We start from the raw sequence: 22,486 nt of genomic DNA, 5'->3' as shown, positions 1-22,486 counted from the left end.
TTTAACCACTAAATTCCAGAGGAATTTTAGTGGTAGAAGACTTGTTTTGAGGTCCCAAATAGGAGGGGGTGGCTTCCCCTCCTTGTCTCTCCATGCTATGCCTAGTTAGCCTTGCAAAGTAGCATGTTTTTGTGACTTGTCTTAGCTTAGTTTCAGCATGTTTTGGGCTTTATTTTAACATGTTTAAACTTTGTTTTGGTTGGTTTGGCCACTTATTGCTTGCATCTTACACTTGTAGTGTAATCTTGCTTACTAGCTTAACATGCCTAATGAGTTAGCCCATCTTCCTACCCTTTTGTAGCTTAGTTCAAGCATGCTTTTGGTGTTATTTTGACATGCTCTAACTCTGATTTTTGTTGGTGGGGTCACCTCTTGCTTGGTTTTTGCACTTGTAGTGCAATCTTGCTCACTAGCCTAGCATACTTGGTGTTTTGGCCTATTGTTCTAGCTTATTTTGGCTATACTCCAGCATGCTTTTACTCATGTTTTAGCATGCTTTAACTCTGTTTTGAGTGGTTTAGATCATATGAGGCTTGCTTTGTATAGCTATAGTGTAAATGGCCTTGACTAGTTTTGAGTTTCAAAGTCTTTAACATGCTAAGCTTTAGGTATTTGCATATTTTGGCATCATTTGGCATGTTATTTCAGAGCATATATCATTGTCACACTCTCACATATTCCACTCTTTCATTGCTTTTGAGAGGTGTGCTTTATGCCTTGTTTATGGGCCAATCATGAGAATGATTTTCTTACCTTCCATGCTATCATCTCAGCACATTTTGGACACTGTTTTGGTATGTTTAAGGTCTTTTTAGGGCTGGTTTAGCCCTTTGAGCATTGTGTTGCATGGTTCTAGTGTTGTGTCCTTCACTAGTTTCAATTCTTAAGTCTTCTAGCATGTTGTGCATGAGTTGTTTGCATGTTAGAGTCTTGTGTTTCATGCCACTTCAGCACTAAAATATCTGCCATCTCCCTCATATCTTCACTTTTGATTTGTTTTGAGGATTGGATAGTCTTGAGGTTATGTTTAATGCTTGGGATTGAGGCCTATGCTTAAATGGATTTAACCCTCTTTTGAGGGTTCCTCCTAGTCAAAGGCATTGGTCTCTCACATGCCTTAAACCATTCTCTTTCATAGACCTCTCTCTCATTAGAGGACTTTTACATTGGACTTAACCAACTAATGAATGGATTGGTATTGTAAAATGTGTAAACAAGAATTGAGCTAAGTAAAACATGTCAAGATAAACATGTTTTGCGTGCATTACATTGTGTTCAATCGGACGTTATATTGAACACTAGGTAGATTGGTCTGTTTCATACTTGAAGTGATGAAAATGGGCCAATCTCCTTTGTCTCCATTGCCCTTGAGCATGCATGATAGGGTTGTGGACCTTTGAGTCTTATTTGTGCATTTATTGAATTTGTGTAAGTTGGATCTTTGGCCATCATGCATTGAGATGCTTGATTGATGGTTTTGGATCCAATGGTGACTCTCCTTTGATGTTTTGAAATGATAAGGAGTGGCATAGTACATACATGCCTTAGGGAGACCCTCAATTTCCTCTATTTTGTGCTCTGTTGTAATTTGGTGTCACAGTACACCAGTGGCCGACACCCTCTCATTATTGGCTGGCACCTCTTCATCCATGGTCGGTAATGTGCATCCTTGGTCGGCAGGGGGGTCGGCAACAGTTTCTCATGGCCGGTAGGTCACTGGTGCACTCCCCAGCACTGTGTTGGTAAGTTTCAGCAGCAAACACTGGAAGACACCCTGCAAACAGAGCCTCTTAAGAGCAAACCGGAGAGCTTTTCAGGCAGAAATCGAGCATGCATCCATCATTGTTCAAGGCAGAGCTGTGGCAGCCTAATTTAAAACTTTTTTTTTTCATACTTAGTTGTTTTTGTAAATTAATTAATTTGTTAATTAGTTAAAGTGTTGTAATAATTAGTATTTAGTTTACTAGCTATTCGTTTGGTTTCTAATAATTAGTCTAATTAGTTTAATTAGATTAGTTAGCTTTAGTTTAGCTTAGATTAGCTTAGCTTATTTGGACCATCCTTCGAGAGGGCGCAATGTTGTAATAAGGGTGCGTGCGTGTGTGCATGTCTTCCAACCCCACTTCTTTCTCCCTTTTACTTATCAGCTTTTGATGGTTAGTTTTAGGGCACTTTTTCATTAGCATCCTTATTCTTTGCATGCGTGGATCATTCATTTGTCTTGCATGCACCGAGCTCGGCGCCCCATTCAAACTGCATCGTATTTTAATACTTACTTGAATACTTGTTTCACAACATGTTATCAATTATCGTATTCATATGCCATCTCAGATAGCCGAGCCTATTTAGTTGCATTTTTGCATGTGTTGCGTTAGGCATCTTAACATAGCTAGGATTATGCATGATTTCTAACTAGTTCTCTGTTTTGGCTCGGAGTACACTGTAAGTGTTTATGCTTTAGCATCCTTGCATAAGTGTGAGTGATTGCCATGATAGCATACTTGCCATGAGGTTATTTGCTTACGTGATTAACTGCATGAATGTCTATGGGTGGAGGCTTGATTGCCTGAATTGGAACAATTCATCAAATGTGAGTTTTAAGCCCACTTGAGGGTGGCAAATCCGCGCTTTAGCCTACTTGCGAGTAGCACTTATAAACCATTTTTCAAAAACAAGCATGAGATGTTTTGTTCCAATTTGAGTGATTGAGTCTATACTTGTGTGTTGTGCGCATCACATAGTAGAGTTAGATTAATAATCGGAATAAGAACACATGTGTTTATCAAACAACATATCATGTTAGTAAAGGCCGATCCTTTGATCGGGCGAGCGGGGGTGCTCATTTCATGACCTTCCCCCCTCGTACCCAAGTTCCCGAACTGAGGTAACTTTGGTGATGACGGATATGTGGCCTTTGGCACGAGTCAAGTTTTCCTAAATTTCCCAAATATAAAATATTTAGGTGGCGACTCTGTAATCTGGCAAAGCAGTCCATTTTTGGCACTTTTTGATTCAAAATCAATTTTCCAAAATAATTTGCCGGATTGGACTCTTTGGTGTTTATCAGTCTCACATTGCACTTTGTGAGATTAGATTCAAAACTGTGACAGGAGTTCGAACTATAGTAGCTAGAACCAAATTCGTGCCCTCTCCGAAAGGGGGGTGCGTAGAGGAAGTTCAGGCGGTCTACAGTTTCTGGGGACTCTGCTGGAGACTTAGAGAACTTGATTTAAACTCATGATATGTTGTTTTATTCACACCTATGTGTTTCTTTGCATTGCATTTGCATAGGTGCGCCGAAGTCACAGTGTTTGCCATGTGCTATTCCTGAGCTGTTTGCCGGAGGCGTGCTTGGAAAAGCATGCCGTAAGGCTGACCAGTTGCAGGTTCTACCACGATGGGAACACAAACCTTGGATCGGGATCACCGCCGAGGCACCCTTTTTGACCAATCGACCTAGTTGCATATCAGAAGCCATAGAGACCATTCCAAACTAGGACCGGTTGCTCACCTGAATGTAGGTTGTTTGAAACCGCATGCGTGCGTAGTGAAATCCTAGTTCTTGACAAAACTAGGACAGGGAAGCCCTACCCCACCATAGGGGTGTTTTGGCTCTCACTGCTTGCTACGTGCTGTTAGGGTATGTCTCTACAAGAATGCATGTATTAGTTGCAAGTCTGGGTATCAGTCTGAGGACATCAGTATTTGAGGATATCAGTTTTGAGCCAGAAATTTGGGGGCAGAATTTAGTAGAGAGCACAGTCATTCAACTATGCTCATATCTGTTCTGGTGAAATCAGGCTGATGTGCTGTCTGTTTTCTTTTTTCCAAGGTAGTCCTGGAACTATAGCTTCAAAAGGCTCCAATATCCCCCGAGTACATGGGACTTGTGTTGATAGACTTTGTCAAGTCGGAGATTCAGTTCAAGGGAAACCATTGTTTCCTTCGCTAGAGGTAAGGCAAAGAAAGGCCAGTCAGGGCTCACCGGTTTAACTGATTCGACACTCACCAGTCACACCACTTTTATTCAAACTCAGCAGCCCGTGATGTCACAGAGTCCGGAAGAAGTTGTGGCCATGATAACGGCACTAAACAAGGGAATCTCCATGCAAGGTGAGACCAATGCTGAAATGCAACGCCCATCTGGGGCACCTACCACACATCCAGTCGCGAGACCCCAGCCGAACTTGGACCCACTTCCGTCGACTGAAGATTTGCTGATTCGTTTTCAGCAATCAGTGGATTCGCTGCAGCAAGATATGGTTAGGCAAGCCGAGACATTACAGAATATGTTATTCAACTTTAAGGACCTCCGTGACATTGGGGTTCAAATCAAGGAGGCCATCCGACAAGGGATCTTTGTGGAAGATAATGAGCCTTTGAAGAAGGATGTTGTTTACAGTTCCAATGCTACTACTAATGGCAGCACACCTGCGAAATGCTCAGAAGTAAACACGGTCACCACTCCCCTCAATGGCCAAAAACTAACCACTTCAACTCGGCCCCAAGCCCGAAAGTTCAATCCTCTTTACATGAGTCTTTCCCAAGCTTTGGAAATGCTGCGAGAAGAAGGGCACCTAGAGCTCCTAGAACCTCAATCCCTTCCAAATCCTCTTCCACCAGGATATGACCTAGCTAAATACTGTGCCTATCATCAATAACACGGTCATGATACAAACCGTTGCATCCACCTCCGTCATAAGATTCAGGATCTTATTGACGAGGAGACCATAGCTCCACCAAAAGGACCTCGGGCCACCATTGACCTGTTACCTCTACATCTCAACCTTGTTCATATACTGCCATCCACCTACAACCCCAGCATATACATCACCCCAGCCCATCTACCCAAGCCTGAGGCATTTATCCCATAAAGCGTGGACTTATGCATGATGGATGCATTGGAAACCCAACCATCTCAAACCCTTGAACCTACTACTTCTGAGTTGATGAAAATGATTGAAGATCTTCAGAGAACTGTGGCAGATCTGGCCTTTGGGATATTGGCTCCGTCATCGACCACATCATATGCCAGAAGAGGCTTCTCCATCTTGGGACAGGCTGCATTTAAATAAGGCCAATCCTTTGGCAAAGTGGAGGCAAGTGGTAAGAACAAGGTAGGGGCAGGCATTGGTTCCCACGAACACCTTTTGTGGGCTGTTGAGGCTTTGAAAGCAGAAGGGCTGAACAAACAGCAAGTGCTTGCAGTTGTTGCAAAGACTATGGATGACACTTTCGCCACTCAAGTTGGGGGTAGTTTGAATCAAGGGGCAAGCTGGGAAAAGGGATGTCGTACTAGAAACACCCCTTTCAACTCCAATCTTGCACTCGAAAGAGATCATCAAACCCAGCCAACACCTGCCAACCCTTTTGCTGGTACATCCAATGCTTCATCAACCTTGAAGTACCCACCTCGAGGCCAGAGGATCTTTCATCCCCTCCACATGACTTTGTCCAAATCTCTCCAAATCCTTATAGAAAATAGACATCTAAAGCCCCTGGAGTTGCGACCATTATCGAATAAACTTCCTCCCTCCCATGATCCGACCAAGTACTGTGCCTTCCATCAACAAACCGGCCATGACACTGACATTTGTTTTCGTCTTCTCCATGAAATTCAAGATTTGATTGATAACAAGGTCATCGTCGCACCAGGCTCTACAAAGTCTATTGGCACTGGATCAGTGAACTTGGGGGATAATGTGACTATGTGATCGAGGGATGAACCACCTGTAAATGGCACTCAGTTTTACTCCAGATATGGGGGATGACACGCACTGTTTTGAGCATTTATGAATGCTGTTTGTTGTACTTTCTGACTTGGGTGTTGGGTTAGTCTTGTTGTGTTGTATTGAGTCAGTCTTTTTATACTGAGTCAGTTGAGTCTGCCTTGTTGTATCGAGTCAGTCCTGTTGTGCTAGAGTCGGGTGATTTCGGGGGTGTTACTTCGGGCATCACTTGCTTGTTTTGTGTTTGTGTTTTACACTCTTTCTTTTGAGTCTGTTTCTACCCTTGAGTCGGTTGTGACAAAAGTTCTGAATGAAACAACAGTGATTTTCACCCTTTTGCATCTGTTTTTGCCATTGAAGCCAGTTGTGCTAGAAGATTTGAATGAAACGGCAGAGCTTTTCACCTACTTTTCTATGCCTTGAAATCATTGCATTGACCTAAGTTTTTCAAAACTTTTCGAACACTATTGTTGAAAACAAAAAGGGAGGAATTCCTCGGGATTTGTAAAAATTTGATCAATTAAGAGAAAGAGAGGCATGCTAAGCCCTTAATGAATAAATCATGTTTGTTAATGTGAGTACCGAGAAGGATCCTGGCTTGATCCAGATGGGCTCTACATTGTCTTTAGCACGAGTGACTAGTCACTTTCTTAAAAGATTTCAAAAAATGTTTTGCGTGGTCTTGCGGAGACATGTATGGAATTGATCTTGAGATTGTGCAGCATAGGATCGTTCTCGGCCTCGAGACTCGACCCCTTTGCTTTCAAACCTTGAACTTGAATTCAGAATGTTCAAAATCAACCAATGTGAGGCTTGTATGGCCAGATTTGAAGCAGCCCTTGAACTAGGGGCAACCAAGTTATATGACATCAAAGGAGGCCTGCTAAGCCAGATTTGGAAGCAAACCTTGAACTAGGGGCAAGAAGATCAGATGTTATCAAAAGAAGCTTGCAAAGCTAGATCAGAAGTAGCCCTTGAACTAGGGGCAAAAATGTCAGATGTGCTCAAAGATTCAAAAGATGGCTCATTTCGTAAACCAATGAAGACCTGCAAGAAAGCCAAATTCGAGCAGCTGAAAGAAGAAAGTTTATTATTGAGTTCCTATCCACAACACTAGGGGCAATTCAACCTCCAATTGGATGGACTCCTACATCATCAGCGAACGGCGGCCATTCTCCTGGATTCAGATGGCTTCGAGATCTCAAAACCGATCAACATAAACAAGTTGAACTTTTCTATCCTTGAGAGGCTCGCTGGGTCAAAAACCCGAAAAGGTGACCCAAGTAAAAGTTAGAGCAAATGAAAAAGAAAGAAGAAAAAGAACAAAAATGAAAAAAGAATAAAGAAAAGAAAACAAGAAAGTAAAGAAAAAGAAAAGAATGAAAAGAAATGAAAAACATAGCTCGCAAGGTTGAAAACTCGGAAGGGCGGCCTTGGCAAAAGTTAGAGCGTAAAAGGAGAGGTTAATACCCGAGTGTACCTTAACACCGAACTACGTAAGGCTTGATTCTCATCTTTGGGATACGTAGGCAACTTCATTTTAAAGTCCAGCCATAAACACTTCCAAACTGACTGTGTCCATGAGATTGATCAAATCATCTTTGTCTTCTTTGTATCTGAGAGTTCGATTGTGATCGTCACTTTAAGGACTGATTACAGTGCGCTGTGGTGCCATTCAGACAAGGGGCAACTTTCCATTGCCGTGCAGTGCCATTTAGACAAGTGGCAATTTTCCATTGTTTCAGATCTGAGATTGTGCATCTCGAGAGTAAATTCTGTGTTGGTCGAGCAGTGGCCATTTGCAAAAACAGTTTTTGAGAATTTTTAATGAGGTTGACTAATTTTCTCAAAAATTACTCCTTTTTTTTTTCAAACTGGACCATTTCTTGGACCCACAAAAGAAAAATTTTCAATGCGCACAACCTGACTTGCATGATTTTAAATCAGAAAATCGAACAAGTGTGTTAATCAAACTCTCATATTGGTCAAAATTGTTTTAGTAGAAAGCCAAAAATGAAAAATGGTCAAAATGATGAACTAGGGGCATAGTTGAGTCAGGTTTTCTGTCTTCCCCATTGTTAATATACTTGCCAGAAAGGGCACCTTGTTCGCCAGAAAGGGCACAACTGAAGCTAACAAGCAAAGGGCCGAAAGCTCTCTCATCCTTCAAGAAATGAGGTATCAAGCCAAGTGCGAAGCATGAATTGGAATGGAGCAGGATATTTCACTTCCTCATTTGGACAGGTCCGATCACATCCAAACTGGCCGAGTGCATTGTCAACTGATGTCAAGAAGAAGGATCTAGTAGAATACTAGGGGCAAAAGCCCACAACTTCCTATTTATCCATCAACCACCCAGGGGAGGAATAAAAAAAGAAGAGAGATTGAAGAATAGAGAGATGTGCGCTGAGAGAAAAAGTGAGAAAAGGGCTTTTTCAGAAAATTAGAGATTGAGTGCCATAATGATGTGAAGATCACAAATAAGAAAGGGTGGGAAACAATACCCGGAGAAACAGGCTTCTCGTGAACTGAGAGGTCTCTCGCCACTGGAACACATTCGAGTGTTGTGTATGTGTGTTTTTGTTTGTCTTGATTCTTGTTTTGAGTCGTTTCGAGTGTCAATAGATGTGTTTAGGTTGTTTTACCTTTGTTTTCTCTTTGTTGAGTCATTTTAACTGTGGTCGGTCGTAGGCTCAATACCCAGCTAAGAACTCGTTTCTCAATTTCAATTTCAAAAAATGAATCGCTTTGTGCTTAGAGTGCTGTGCCGTTCTCCACATATGTGCAAAACAGGATGCGTTCTTTCATAAAACTACAGGGTTCAACCCAGTTCATGTGAGAACAGTAAAACAAGGACCTAACTGAAGTTATATAGGTTCCAGACTGCAAAACAAAAGAAAAGAGGGAAAATTTGGAGCATCTGAGTGTGTTTCAACTTCAACAAATTCCGAGATTGTATTCTGGATGTACCTCCTCAGGTCTTGTCAATGCTCCGAAGTATGAGTGTGCCTTTATCTCAAGTTCAAGCCTGCTTCAAGCCAGAATGACGATCAGAAGTGCTTTCCCCGAGTACCATTCCCTGTCAGGGGCATCTTGGCTGTGTTTGCAATGAGTTCCTAGAAGACCAATTGCGACGGTGAAAACTAGAGTTCGAATAGTGATACCTAGAACGCAAAGGTTCGAGTTTTCTGAGACTAAAGTCTAGTTTAAATACCCAGGGGTGTATCCCCGCCTTGAAATCTGTATGGAAGCCTCATAGGTTGAGGTAGCGGGTATGCGCCTCAATTCTAGATACTGAACCAACCTAGTCTGTCACCCTGTCGAAGAATAGGGAAAGTTGTGAACGTGGCCAGGAAGAAAGGTAGTTCCTGTGTCTTCCTGGAGTGGCTGGCAGACCTCTGATGCTCTCTTTGGTTATTGTTTTGCTGTTTTATGCCTGGATCCCTTAAGAAAATTCAAGGGAAGTGCATTTTTTTTTAAAGCTCATGTGGCCTGCGCGGAAGCTCTGGAGTGTGTTTTCAGTATATGATGCTCAAACACGTGCGAGGTGTATCCTTTCAATTCGTTGCAACTCCTCCGAGAGGTAAATCAGAGGTTGCGTTTGAATCGGTCTTGTCAAAGACGCGCATTTTTTTATTGAGCATATTGCATCGAATATGCATTGATTATTGTGCACAGAATATGTTATGCACCTTTTCACTTGCATTGCTATGCACGTTCTTGTAGACCGCCCGAACTCGCTCCGCCCGCGAGGGCGTGAATTGTAGTTCATAGCTACTACAGTTCGGACTCTTATCACGGTTCTGAATCTAATATTGCAAAGTGCAATATGAGACTGATAAATCACCAAAGATTCCAAATCTAGCAAATCGTTTTGAAAAATCGATTTTAATCAAAAAGCGCGAAACATGGATTGCTTTGCCAGATTTCAGAGTCGCCACCTAAATATTTTATTTTGAGAAATTTAGGAAACCCTGACTCGTGCCTAAGGCCACGTGTCCGTCATCACCAAAGTTGCCTCGGCTCGGGAACTTGGGTACGAGAGGGGAAAGTCCTGAAATGAGCACCCCCGCTCGCCCAATCAAAGATCGGCCTCTACTAACATGATATAATGTTTTTGAAAACACATGTGTTCTTGTTTGATTATTAGCTAGCTTACTACGTGATGCGCACAACACACAAGTGTAGACTAAATCACTCAATTTGGAAAAAAACATCTCATGTTTGTTTTTCGAAAAAGTGGTTTGAAAGTGCTACTCGCAAGTAGGCTAAGACGCGGATTTGCCACCCTCAAGTGGGCTTAGAAAACATGATTTGCCACTCTCAAGTGGGCTTAAAATGCATATTTCGATGAATTGTTCCAATTCAAGCAATGAAGCCTTCATCCACAAGCATTCAGACAGTTATAGCAGTTAAGCAAATAGCCTCATGGCAAGCATGCTAACATGGCAACACTCACACACATGCAAGTGCGCTAAAGCATAAATACTCACAGTGTACTCCGAGTTAAAAAAGAAGCTAGTTAGAAATCATGCATGAATCCTAACTATGCTAAGATGCCTAATGCAACACATGCAAAAATGCAACTGAAATATGCTCGACTATCTAGAATGGCATATGAATGTAACACTTGATAACAAGTTTTGAAACATGTATCAAAGAAAGTGTATTGAAATACAATGCAGTTTGAATGATGCGCCGAGCTCGGTGCATGCAAGACAGATGAATGAATGCAAACATGCAAAGCATAGGTATGCTAATTGAAACATGCCCTAAAACTAACCATCAAAAGCTGATAAGTAAAAGGGAGAAAGAAATGGGGTTGGAAGACATGCATCACACACACGCACACTTATTACAAAATTTGCCCTCTCGACAGAAGGTCCGAATAATAATAAGCTAAGCTATTCTAGGCTAAGCTAAGCTAACTAATCTAATTAAACTAATTAGACTAATTATTACATAACAAATCGAATAACTAGCTACAACTAATTATTACAATACTTTAACTAATCAACAAAATTAATTAAGTTACAAATTCAAGCTAGACAACAAACAAAGCTATAAATGAGGCTGCCCCGGCTCTGTTCAAGAAGGTGGAAGGTGCATGCATGCTCGATCGCCCCGCTTGGAAATCCATTACCGTGCCCTGAATTGCCTTTGTTTGCTTTTGATTTCAGAACACTGCACAAACTTCCAAATTGCTTCTACTCCAACACAGAGACTTCTTGGAAGGCTGCCGACCAGAAAATGGTGTTGTAGACCACCTGCAGACCACTTAAGTTTGCTGTAGACTAGAAAAAGTGGTCGGCCAGCTACTTTTTCTGGTCTGCCAATCAGAAATTTCTGCCAAGCTCCAATTTGCTGCAACAGAGAACAAGAAGGAACACAATAGTGTATTTGCAAGGTATATGTGCACAACCACCCTCCCTATCATTTCTTAAGCTCAAAGGAGTGCGGTACTCGACTCTCGAGCCACCAACTGAGCATCGCAATGCATGATGGCCGAGAAGCCAAGTTTGCACAATTCAATGTCAACGAATGCACAAATAGACTCGATGAGCCTATACCTATATCATGCTTGATCAAGAGGGTCGGCGACAGAGAAATGAGGCGCGTTTCATCACTTTAAGTATGAAACGCCCCTCGTTTCTCATGTTTGGATTAACATCCAATCCAAACACAATCCGATGCAAGACATTTCAAATACAATCCAATGCAACAATATGCAAACACAATACAATGCAACAACATGAAAACACAATGCAATGTAACAACATGCAAACAACATGCTCTTCTATGAATGCTAGAATGGCTTGCACAAGATTCTAACATATGAACAATGCATGCATGGCATGTTCAGAGGCTAATAATATCAAAGCAAGTAAAGAGCATCATACAAGAGGCATGCAATACAATGCTCAATGGACTTAAACCAACTATGGACAGACCTCATGCATGCCCAAATAGTGGCCAAAATGCTGCGAAATGCTAGCATTAAAAGCAAGAAAATGCATGCTCATGCATTGGCCCATAATCGAGGCATAATGGCACAACTCTTAAAAGCACTCAAAGAGTGAAAGAAGTGAGAACATGGCAATGTTATATGCTCTGAAATAACATGTTAAATGATGTCATGGCAAGCAAACATCTCAAACAAAGCATGCTAGAGGCATCAAAACACAAGGCTAGTCAAGCCCATTGCACTACAGCTATGCAATAAATGAACCATATGACTAAGACAACCCAAAATAGTCCTAGAGCATGTCAAATCAAGACCAAAAACATGTTGTAGTAGAGCCAACACACGCTAGGATAATGAGCTAAAACAACAAGCATGCAAGGCTAGTAAGTGAGATTTGCTCTACAAGTACAAGATGCAAACCACAAGTGGCCAAACCAGCCAAAAACAGAGTTTTATTATGGCAAAATAAGACCAAAAAACACCTTGAGATGATAGCCCAAAAGCTTAGACAAGATGGCATACATATTGGCTCATATTTAAGGCATAAAGCACAACCTTCCAAAATCATTGAAAGAGTGAAAGATGTGAGGGCATGACAGTGAAACATGCTCTGAAATCACATATCAAATGATGCTAAATCATGCAAATAGCCCAAGCAATGCATGCTAGTGACTTGGAAACTCAAAGCTAGTGAGCAAGATTGCACTATGGCTATACAAAGCAAGGCATGCATGACCAAAACAACTTAAAACAGAGCTCAAGCATGGCAAAACATGAGTAAAAACTTGCTGGAGTGGAGCCAAAAACATACTAGAATGATGTTCCAAAGCATGATGCATGTTAAGGCTATAGGGATGATTACAATACAAGGATATGAAGCATGCAAGAGGCAATCAAACCAACCCTAGACATAGCTATATCATGGCAAAACAACATCAAAAACATGCTGAGATAGAACCAAAATAGGCTAGCATGATGAATCAAAGCATTGAGCACACAAGGCTAAATGGCAAGGTTACACTACAAGTGTAAAAAGCATGCATGAGGTGATCAAACCAAGCCAAAACAGTGTTACACCATGCTGAAATAAGGCCTAAGACATACTAAGATGGAGCCTCAAAGACGTAGAAAAACATGCTAACTTGGTGAGCCATCAACACAAGCACACAAGAGAAGAGGAGGAGGGACAACCCCCACCCATTTGGGGCCTCAAAACACACTTTCCACCACTGAAATTCAGTGGTGAAAAGACCAAACAAAGGTGATCTCAAAGGCCTAAAGAGGTGGCCCAAAACAAGGCAAAATAAGGCACAAAAGGGGTAGACCACCCCCAACACCAAAGAAGCCTCAAACAAACACTTTTAATACTTAAAAACGAAGCTTTTTACAGTAGAAAGTTAAGCCTAAAACATCATGCAAATAGGGACAAAGACTTAAACAAAACAAAGCTTTAAAATGATTAGAGCCTTACCCTTGAAGACCAAGAACAAGGCAATAACTCCAGCAACTTTTCTGAGCTAAAACCAGCTGAAAACACTCAAATGCAACCTCCAAGAACCTCAGCTCAAGAATGAAGGTGTTTCACTAGGTGTTTATGTGCAAAAGTGTGAAGAAATGGCACTTTAAAGCACAAAGCAATGCAAATATAGAGAGAGAGGGAGAAAACAAGAGAGATATAATATGTATAGCCCTAATGCAATTTTCTCAGCCTGAGACAAGAGGGAGGAGGCTCCTTTTTATAGAATTCCAAGCTTCAAGCTTGTTGAACAAGCTAGAAGCTTGGTGCAATCCCTCCATACACGTGTATAGAGGATGCTTCCTATGCCCAACAACTGGCACAACTGGCATGGAAAATATCTGTAGAAATGCAGAAAAGGTGACGACCAGTTGAAGTGGTCGACCGACCACTTACCTTAGTCGACCGACCACAAAAAGTGGTCTGCAGGGACAAAAAGTGGTCGGCAAGGGGGGAAAGGTGGTCTACACAAAGAGAGGAAGGTGGTGGCATGGCTGCCGACCACTTTAGGTGGTCTACAGACCACCCACCCTAGCTGGCCGACCAGAAAACTGGCTGGCAGGGAAGAAAAGTGGTCTACAGGGGGACAAACTGGTTTACACCTCTGTTCCACTCTCCAGGCAAGGGATAAGAAGGTTTGGTTCAAAACCAAACCAAAAGGAAGCAAGACAAAAGTCCGCAAGGTGAGGCACTCAGCCAGAAGCCCTGAAAAGTAGTCTACAGGCATAAAAAGCGGTCTATGAGAGGGAAAGGTAGTCTATGACTACAAAAAGTGGTCTACAGACCTTTGTTTCCCTCTAGGCAAAGGCAACAAGGCATGGTCCAAAAACCAAGCCAAGAGGAGGAAGTTAAGAGGTCCCGAGACAAGGCGTTCGGCCGAAGGTTCCGGAAACCGGAAACTAGCCTACAAGAGGGAAAAGTAGTCTACGACTATGAAAAGTGGCCTACAGGCCTCTCTCTCCCTCCAGGAAAGGGCAACAAGGCATGGTCTACAAACCAAGCCAAAACACAAAGAGTTCAGAGGCCCGAAGGCAAGGCACTCAGCCGAAAACTCCGGAAACTCGAAACAAGCACAAATATGCACGATCATCGAGCGCTCAATCGATGACGTCTGAGTCTTTAGGTCGATCAAAAATAGGGTGTCTACAGTTCCACGTGCATTGTTATGCACCGTTCTACTTGCATTGTTATGCACGTTTCACTTGCATTATTATGCACCTTTTCACTTGCATTGTTATGCACCGTTCTATTTGCATTGTTATGCACCGTTTCCTTTGCATTGTTATGCACGTCTCACATGCATTGTTATGCACCTTTCCATTTGCACTGTATATGCATGCGTTTATCTCGCATTGAAATTGTATCCTGATGTAACGTTGAATCTGCGTCTCTACTATTTTGTACCTGTCAAAGTTTCTCTTTTATGCAGGCACGATATTGTATGTACGGTTCATTTGAAGATGGCACAACCAGACGATATGGTGTGTGCGGTTCATTCGGAGGAACTCCAGGTAAGATCATTCCTGCCTCCGTGAACTCTCTCTTTGGCTAGAAACATTGGGACAAGTGCCCCGATGTTCATACCACCCTCTAGTGTTTGCACCGTAGACCTTTCTCCTCTCGCGTTTGACATGCGTTTGGACGTACCTTTCTCCTCTTGCATTTGACATGCGTTTGCACGTACCTTTCTCCTCTCGTGTTTGACATGTATTTGGATGTACCCTTCTCCTCTCGTGTTTGACATGCATTTGGACATACCTTTCTCCTCTCACGTTTGACATGCGTTTGGACGTACCTTTCTTCTCTCGCGTTTGACATGCGTTTGGACGTACCTTTCTCCTCTCGCGTGTGACATACTTTTGGACGTACCTTTCTCCTCTCGCGTTTGACATGTGTTTGGACGTACCTTTCTCCTCTCACGTTTGACATGCATTTGGATGCCCTTCTCCTCTCGCGTTTGACACACGTTTGGATAACTGCGTTTTCTCGCACAGTCCCTCTCCTTTCGCGTTTGATACGCTAAGAGGTGTTTCGTTTGAGACTTTGGGTGTTCCCAATAGTTGCTTTTATCCTTTCATGTGTGAGCCATAGTTAAGGTTGCATAATTTTTTACATCCTTTCTACATGAGATGTGGTTTGGTTTGTGTTTACTTGCTTATGTGTGAGTTTACTGTAGCATTTCTTTGCATAACATTTGCATCTAGATGCTTCATTACAGCTTTTTTTGCATGATTATAAGTTACGTTTTGCATGCTGCATGCCATTTGCATTTTGCCCGTACCTGCAGGCGCATCTTTTTGTTATCTTGCCTGTTTGTCTAAGTCTTCGGCCTTGTCAAAAATGGGTCGTCTCTAGGCTTTGACATTCACTCCTGTCACTTTGTGACTTCCGAGCTCTGTCAAAGAGGGGCAACTGTAGACACCCCATTTTTGACCGCCCTTAAGACTTGAGTGCCACTGATTGTTCACTTGGTGATGAAAGATGTGTAGTGCAAAGGTTTGATTTCTTCAGCAAGGAGAGAGTCAAATCCCAACTTCACACCCCTTTTTGGACCAAAATGATCTTGATCAAAAGATTTTAGACCTTAAAACCCTCTTTCAAAATATTTTTGAAAAGAAGTTTCTACGAAGTTTCGACGCTCACATTTTGTTAAATGTTGCGCCTTTCGGTAAACCGAGCAAGGACAAAGTGGAAATGAATGAAAGAGAGGTGAACTCTTTGAAAAATCTTTCAAAACACCTTGCTTAGGCATTTGGAGTTGAAGAAAATTGGAGGAAAGGGAAGAAACCTAGTTGGAGAAGAAAATGGGCATAAACCGTTAAGAGAATGTCGAGCATCACTCACTAAATCAGGCCTATCTGTTCGTATACATGGATTCCAGCTATGGATCCACCACCGTTGGAAAGAAGACTTCCGAGCTTCATTTTACACTCAAGAATCTCCCAAAGCCGAGTCCGGATGGAGGAGATATGGCTGGTTGAAGTTGGGCATTAATCCGGGTAGGATCAAAACTGAGTGGCTTCACTAAAAGAGGGCTATCTCTTAGCACAGATGGAATTTTGATGTGAGACTACCACCATTGGAAAGCTTACTTCTGGGGCTTCAATTTGGACATAAGAATGACATGCAAAGGAGTTCAGATGAAAGAGTTATGCTTGTTTAAAGTTGGACCTGGAGAGCAAATTTTCTCTGCCGGCCACTGGTGAAGGGTGCTGACCATTGATGATCTTTGCCGGCCATCATTGATAGCTGGCCAGCCACTAATGTCCAGAAAGCCCAAAATTTGTAGATATTTCTCCTCCAGCTGTCCTACACTGCTACAGATATTTCCAAACTTAGATATTTCGAATTGAGGCTCTTGTATTACTATATATGGAGGATATATCTCATATGTTGAGAGGTTGGCAATTTGGGAGCTTCTTACACTAAAATCCTCTCTCTTTAGAAGATTTGTGAGCAAATTCTCCCCTCTCTCCAAAATTCTCTCTCTTTCCTCTTGTTTTAGGCTTGAAAGTGAAAACTCCTTACATATTTGCCTAGAGATCCTTAACCAAACTTGCATATCTTTGGGTTGAGGTCCCTTGGAACCTATTTTAGGCTGTTGAAGGCTGGTTTTGGCTCATATTTGGGGCTGTTTTGCTGCTGTGCTTCAAAGGTAACCTCTTACCCTCTTTCAGCTTGTTTTACATGCTTGTTTTGTCATCAATTCAAACTGTTTTTGAGCTGTCTTTCAACTAAAAAAACCTCTATTTTTCAGTCCTAAAAATGATGGTTTAAGACCTTTTCGTGTTAGGGGGTTGTCCTTCCCTTTGCTCTTTGGCTTGTAAAGCCTTTTGGGCCCTCTTTCAAAGCTTTTCAAACAACCTTTTTTTTGGCCCTTTAACCACTGAATTCCAGACGAATTTCAGTGGTAGAAGACTTGTTTTGAGGTCCCAAATAGGAGGGGGTGGCTTTCCCTCCTTGTCTCTTCATGCTATGCCTAGTTAGCCTTGCAAAGTAGCATGTTTTTGTGACTTGTCTTAGCTTAGTTTAAGCATGTTTTAGGCTTTATTTTAACATGTTTAAACTCTGTTTTTGACTAGTTTAGCCACTCATTGCTTGTATCTTACACTTGTAGTGTAATCTTGCTTACTTGCTTAACATACCTAATGAGTTAGCCCATATTTCTACTCTTTTGTAGCTTAGTTTAAGCATGTTTTTGGTGTTATTTTGACATGCTCTAAGTCTGATTTTTGTTGGTGGGGTCACCTCTTGCTTGGTTTTTGCACTTGTAGTGCAATCGTGCTCACTAGCCTAGCATACTTGGTGTTTTGGCCTATTGTTCTAGCTTATTTTGGCTATACTCCAACATGCTTTTACTCATGTTTTAGCATGCTTTAACTCTGTTTTGAGTGGTTTAGGTCATATGAGGCTTGCTTTGTATAGCTATAGTGTAAATGGCCTTGACTAGTTTTGAGTTTCAAAGTCTTTAACATGCTAAGCTTGAGGTATTTACATATTTTGGCATCATTTGGCATGTTATTTCAGAGCATATATCATTGTCACACTCTCACATATTCCACTATTTCATTGCTTTTGAGAGGTGTGCTTTATGCCTTGTTTATGGGCCAATCATGAGCATGATTTTCTTGCCTTTCATGCTATCATCTCAGCACATTTTGGCCACTGTTTTGGCATGTTTGAGGTCTGTTTAGGGCTGGTTTAGCCCTTTGAGCATTGTGTTTCATGGTTCTAGTGTTGTGTCCTTCACTAGTTTCAATGCTTATGTCTTTTAGCATGTTGTGCATGAGTTGTTTGCATGTTAGAGTCTTGTGTTTCATGCCACTTCAGCACTAAAATATTTGCCATCTCCCTCATATCTTCACTTTTGATTTGTTTTGAGGATTGGTTAGTCTTGAGATTGTGTTTAATGCTTGGGATTGAGACCTATGCTTAAATGGATTTAACCCTCTTTTGAGGGTTCCTCCTAGTCAAAGGCAAAGGTCTCTCCCATGCCTTAAACCATTCTCTTTGATAGACCTCTCTCTCATTAGAGGACTTTCACATTGGACTTAACCAACTAATGAATGGATTGGTAATGTAAAATGTGTAAACAAGAATTGAGCTAAGTAAAACATGTCAAGATAAACATGTTTTGTGTGCATTGCATTGTGTTCAATCGAACGTTATATTGGACATAAGGTAGATTGGCCCATTTCATACTTGAAGTAATGAAAATGAGCCAATCTCCTTTGTCTCCATTGCCCTTGAGCATTCATGATAGGGTTGTGGACCTTTGAGTCTTAGTTGTGCATTTATTGAATTTGTGCAAGTTGGATCTTTGGGCATCATCCATTGAGATGCTTGATTGATGATTTTGGATCCAACGGTGCCTCTCCTTTGATGTTTTGAAATGATAAGGAATGGCACAGTACATACATGCCCTAGGGAGACCCTCTATTTCCTCTGTTTTGTGCTCTGTTGCAGTTTGGTGTCACAGCACACTAGTGGTCGGCACCCTCTCATTGTTGGCCGGCACCTCTTCATTCGTAGCTGGCAGTGTGCATCCTTGGTCGACAGGGGGGTCAGCAACAGTTTCTCATGGCCGGCAGGTCACTGGTGCACTCCCCTACACTGTTTTGGTAAGTTTCAACAGAAAACACTAGAAGACACCCTGCAAACAGAGCCTCTTGAGAGCAAACCAGAGAGCTTTTCGGGATGGAAACCGAGCATGCATCCATCATTGTTCAAGGCAGAGCTGTGACAGCCTAATTTAAAACTAGTGAAGGACACAACACCAAATACACGGATATAACGTTGAGTCTGTAAGATGTATATGCACGGATATAAAACAAAATTAATAGCATAATCTTTATACAAATAAAAAAAAATAATAATAACATAAGTTTTATATAAATAATATAAATATTTAGACTTTTGTATGTAAAATACAACAATAAAAAAGATTAAAACTCACAATTGGATTTGTTTAGAAATGAACTTTTTTAACTTATTCTGAAAAGTTACATAAAAAAGTAGAGATAATCAATTGATAACTTGCAGTGATTTTTTTGACAAAAAGTCACTCTTCCCAAATATGGCTCACAATTTTACTACAATGGCATGCATTTTCTGTGTCAATTTTTAAGTTGCCACTAACTCAACTATATAACTTCCTCTCCTTTTCCTAGAGTAGCAAACTTTGGCAAGTTCAATCAGAGCAACAAAAGCCTAACTCAAAATTTTTTAAAAATTGACTAACATATTTTTTAATTAGGTAAATTACAAATACACCCCCTAAGGTTTACTTAAAATACAAATTACCCCATATGGTTCTAGAAATTACATTATGCCCCGTAAGGTTTCTAATTTCATAACAAATAGGTCCTTTTATTAATAAATCATCATGTTAATTAACGGTTTTTAATAATGTTAAAATTTTATTTCAATTAATAATTCAGATAATTTTATTATTATATAGGTGAACAGTTAGAAATTTCACTTTTTTAATTAATTTTGTTAAATAAAAAATTCTGACAGGGAGATATTTGTAATTTTCCAAACCACAAGGGGCAATTCGTATTTAAACAAATCTCAGGAGGTATATTTGTAATTTATCCATTTTAATTTGGTGAGGACTTGAACAACTTGTGATTTTTTTACTTTTTTTTTTTTAGATTGAATAAACCAAAGAGCAACTTGTGATTGAAAACACCCATTTACTTGTTGAAGAATGATTCAAAGTCTAACTCGGTCTCATCAGGTTGTTAGTAGTGTCCGTATTTCTTTGAGTTTGTTTAGTCAATTGGGTAGTTGATATTGTTGCTAATATTATGCAGTGGTTGTAGTGGGTTTATGTTAGTGACTTAGTGGTCTGTAAAATTCTGTTTGGTTGTTTTTGGTTGTAAGCCTACATATAGGCACATTTGCTTCAGTATTTTATGAATTGAATAAGACGACCCGAAGGTTCAGACTTTCCATATTTCTTTGTTTGCCTCTGTTTTCTTTGTTTGCCTCTGTTTTAGTGTTATTTATTTTTATCTCCAACAAATTTAATATAGATATAGATAAATATAGGTTATCCAAAATTGGTCAAGCCTTATTATGGGTCATGTTCTAACTCTAACGGGAGACTTGACCAAGAAAAATTGATTGGTCAATTAGTAGAAATATTTTATAATAATCAATTTAAATGGACTAACATCTGTTATATAAATACAATGGATCATAAAAATTTATCCCAAAAGTGGGTGTATAATATTTATTTAAAATTAGTGAGATGTGAGCCGCACTCACAATAGATGTAGATCATTGCTTTCTATTTTTGAATAATTTATTTCGTAGATTTTATGAATTTGCCTGTTTTACCATAGAACTTATTTAAGTGTTAATTTTATGTCAAATTTTAAAAATATTTGTAATTATTAATTTGAAGATCGTACTTAAAAATTTTAAACTTTTTTATTTTTCCAATAAGATTTTGGCATGTGTACTTGAAATTTTTTAGCATTTGATAAATTATGATTTACAGTTAAAAAATAATTTAAAATTATATTTGATTCAAATTTTCTTTAGACTTCATTTTTAAATTTAAAATTAAATATAGCTTAGACATTGCTAAAAAAAATTACCATCTAACCAAAAAGACATAGCTAAAATTATTTTTTGACATTTCCCAAACATATAGTTAATGTTAGTTTGGACATAGAAATTTCACTAAAGTTTTTTAAATAATTTCATACGCAATATATATATATATATATTAGTTAAAGGATTTCACAAATATTAATTTTATAAAAAATTGATATATACATAAAATTTAGGAAGCACACGACATAAATTCAATTTTTAAACTTATTTGGCAATAAGTCCATGCGCTAAACTTTTAAGGTCATAAGAACGTACATTTTATAGATGATTATCTGTTCAAATTGTTTATTCAAATAACTATATGTTCAATTATACTTTAACAAGTCATAATTTTATGCATGTTCAGTAGTCTATTTTGGATTGATTTTTTTTATAAATTTTATTTCATGTATTTTTTTGAGATCTATCTATCCAAAATTATTGATTCTAGTTTCGAGTATTTATTTTTTTGAAAACATAAACTTTCATGAAATCAACCATAGACGGCTTGATTATGGTTGAAAGGAAAAATCAAATAAAATCACAGCTGAACGTATCTCCACATCACCTCCTCCTTGAACATACTTTTTTTTTTTTTTTTTACACAATTTCATTTATGGGTCACTCTGACAATTTCAATATATCAGTATTCTTTTTTATCAGTAATTTTTTCTTCCATACATCTTCCAATAGCCTTCCAATCTTTAAAATTAATAATAGTATTATAAAATAAAATAAAAAGTGCAATAAGGAGGCTGAAATTTAGTATACCACTGAACAAGCAACAAGAGTTTATGAGGTTGGTTGATTATTTAGTATTTTCGGAATATAGATACATGGTGTTCTATAAGGTTTTGATTGATAGAGAGAGGTAGGAGCCCAGATTTATGTTAGAGATGAGGGAACAACATGGGACTAAGTAATTGGTGATTAGCTTGGAGTATAGCCACATCGTGTTCCGAGATTATTAAATAATTTCCCATTTTAGGAGTTAAGTGTTGTTTACAAGAAACAGTACAGAAAGCTGAAACTGCACATTGTGCAATTGCTGCATAGATTTTTCATTGCTACAACAACAGATATGAATGAACCCAAAATACAACTCTAATATTCGGACATACACTCTCATTACACTGGCTTTCTTATCCGCATGCAAATTATTTGTCCAATATATCTGATACAAACTTCTTAACGGTTTGCAACAGCTCTTCCTTGTGGAAAAAAGTAACATAGGAGGCATTAAACTCAAAGGGAAATAATTTAGACAATTTAGACAGATACATAAATTAAAATAATTTAGATAATTTAGACAGATAGGTTAAAAAAATTAGGACATATAGATTAAAGGGTAAATTATGCAAATAGTCCATGTAGTTTACACGATGTCTCAATTTGATCTCTGTTGTCTCAATTTGTTCGATTTTGCCCCTTAATTTAACGGATTGTGTCATTTTAGTCCAATAAATAACGGTTGTTAAGTTTGGTGGACGAAAAGTCAAGCTATGTATCAATTTGGTCCCTGTAGTTTACACAATATGTCAATTTGGTCCCTATCAACAAAATCGAGTAAATTAAAACAACATGGACCAAATTGACAAATTATGTAAACTATAGGGACCAAATTGACACATTGTATAGACTTTTCGTCTACCAAACTTAACAACTGTT

Source organism: Camellia sinensis, chromosome 7 (genome assembly GCF_055761805.1).
Source record: "Camellia sinensis isolate YWXY chromosome 7, ASM5576180v1, whole genome shotgun sequence".
Classification (NCBI taxonomy): Eukaryota; Viridiplantae; Streptophyta; class Magnoliopsida; order Ericales; family Theaceae; genus Camellia; species Camellia sinensis.
The sequence above is the reverse complement of the archived record's forward strand: the minus strand, read 5'-3'. Positions refer to the sequence as shown.